This window comes from Myotis davidii, unplaced genomic scaffold, assembly GCF_000327345.1.
Source record: "Myotis davidii unplaced genomic scaffold, ASM32734v1 scaffold1124, whole genome shotgun sequence".
NCBI lineage: Eukaryota > Metazoa > Chordata > Mammalia > Chiroptera > Vespertilionidae > Myotis > Myotis davidii.
Window position 1 is genome coordinate 289,233 of NW_006295384.1, and position 2,528 is coordinate 291,760.

At 49.4% G+C, this 2,528-nt stretch overlaps 2 pseudogenes; both read left to right on the forward strand.

Annotated features, from left to right (window-relative positions):
• Positions 1-799, forward strand: part of LOC102751444 — a 7,763-nt pseudogene extending 6,964 nt beyond the window's left edge.
• Positions 800-1,227: 428 nt separating this feature from the next.
• On the forward strand, positions 1,228-1,748 carry LOC102751734 (annotated as a pseudogene).
• Positions 1,749-2,528: the final 780 nt, after the last annotated feature.

Genomic DNA, 2,528 nt, shown 5'->3' on the forward strand with positions numbered 1-2,528 from the left:
GAAAAGTAAATCATGCAGACAATAAAACGGTGAGTTTAGAGAAGCGACAGTTCACGGTGGTTTGAATTGCTCTGGTAAAGCTCAATTAAAATGCATTAAATGATCTTCAGTCACATCCTAACAAAGTGAGTTGAACAGACCTTTAAAATTTACAAAATGTGGTAACGATAAAGTGAAAGTCGGCAAACTGCAGCTCGCCAGCCACATGCGGCTCTTTGGGCCCTTGAGTGTGGCTCTTTCACAAAATACCACGTGCGGGCGCACGAACAATGGGATTGAAACTTCGCGGCCAATGCGCAGAAGTCGGTTTTCGGCCTGGGCGAGTCTATTTTGAAGAAGTACTATTGATACTTGGCTCTGTTGACTAATGAGTTTGCCGACCACTAGGATATGTCATTGCATCTAAGGTAGGAAACAGGATATGGATTTGTTTCATTTTAGTGGCATTTGGATTACTGGGATCTGGTTTACAATGAATGAGCAAGTCTCTTTCAAAAGGAGGTTCTCCTACCAGTATCGGTTGCACTTACTGATGACTGTTCTCTAGACATACTCGGTCGTCACCACCACCACCACCTTTCAACTTCAAAGAAACATTGGTCTTTAGACATTTTCTGTTGATAACGCCGGTGTTTCTTGGCCCCAGAGTGACATTTCCCCAGTAGCTGGTGTTCAGATACATTCTGTCGCGGGCCCCGCCTTCTTTCAAGAGCACACGAAAGCTGCTCTGCAGACGTTTTCTGTCCACAACGCCGGCATCTTTCAGCTGCGGAGCTACACTGTATCAACAGTTCTTTAGACATAGTCCCACCTCTCTACTGTCACGGTCTGAGATGCAGGTGAATGAGAGTCCTGGCTGTCAGGCCGCTGAGAGCTGTCTGACCAAAGGCTGACTCTGACTGATTCTGAGGGAATGGAGCTTCCTCCTCCCTGCTGTCAGTTCCCACAGCTGTGATCAGGGAGCTGGGGTGACCGAGGGAACAGTGCCCTCCAACCCACCCTCTCTCTCCCTCTGCTCTATGTCCAGCGCTCTCCTACTCTGCCAAGGCTTCCACACCTCCCGCTCTCCGCTCGCTCCTTTCCCGTTCTGATCTCCCCCGCAAGGTCCCGGGAGCCCGCCGGCATGGCCAGGCGCAGGTGGCCACCCCAATGCTATGCACGGGCTGCTGGACCACATCGTGACATAACCTCTTCAAGCCGCTGTGGCATAGCAACACAAAGACGACAATGCCCCTGCACCAGGAGAGTGACTGCTCGCTGCACATTCTGCAGCAACATGCAGAGATGATCCAGCAGATGCTATCAACGGTGCTGAGCATCATCATGTTTGAAGACTGCAGGAACCAGTGGTCTAATGTACCACTCCCTCCTTGGCTTAATACTTCCTAATGAAAAGTATGTTTCTGACCTAAGGAACAGCATTGGAACAGCCTGACTCCAGAGAACCAGCAGGCTGTGCGGCTGTGTTTCGAAAACCTGACGGAAGCCACAGAGCGAAACCTTCTAACGAAAAACGGAATCATCCACATCTGTCAGCTTCCCATCAAGAAGTCATCACTTGGACGAAGAATTCCACTGATGGTGTGACTAGCAGTAACATGAAGAGAAGACACCTCCTTGGACTCTGCCTGTACAGAGCAGCATCCCTTTGGTCTGGCTCATGGGGGCAAACAATTACAAGGGAGAGGGCCTGGCTGATCCTGGTTCCCTCCTCCAGAGGTGTGAAGAAAATGGCAAAGGTCACCTAGCTGTTTCCTCAGGGAATGGGGGCATGAGTGCGCACTCTAGTGCAGAGCACCGCTGGTTCTTGGGGGATGGGGTGGGAAGGGTGGTGTGAGGAGCTAGAGACACAAATATGTGAGACTCAAGCTCCGTCTCCTGAGGCCACCCAAAGGGGAAGAAGCCCGTGTCCTGCCATAACCTGCCTTGTAAAAACATGTACATTTTTTCATAACATTGTGAGCAAGGTTTACATTAAATCAAGTTTCAGAGCAATGGTATGAAACTGGAACTCAATTACAAGGAAAAAACCTGAAAACACACACAAACATATTGAGGCTAAATACCATGTTACGAAATAATGAATGGGTCAACAGTAAGATCAAGTCAGAAATCAAAAGTTGCCTTGAGACAAATCAAAATGAACACACAACTCCAAATCTATGGGACACGGTGAAAGCAGTTCAATCGGGAGGGAGTCGCAGACTCTGAGCTCCAGATCCGGGCGAGTCTCTAGGGACCCAGACTCAAACGGGAGAAGCGGGACTGTCTGGCTTCGGTCGGAACTCGAAGGCAGCTGTCTCTCCAAGGTTTGCAGCGGTTGCTGAGACTCGGTGAGGCAGAGCCCCAAGGGACGGAGCTGAGAGCAGCCATAACTGCTCGCCTAGGGGGTGCCAAGAAAAGATAAAGAAATGCGGAGACAAAGAAACAGGATGCAAATGTCAGAAATGGAAGATACAGAGCTCAAAACCGCACTTTTAAGGTCTCTCAAAAACTGTCTAGAAGCTGCCGACAAAATTAGTAAGGCC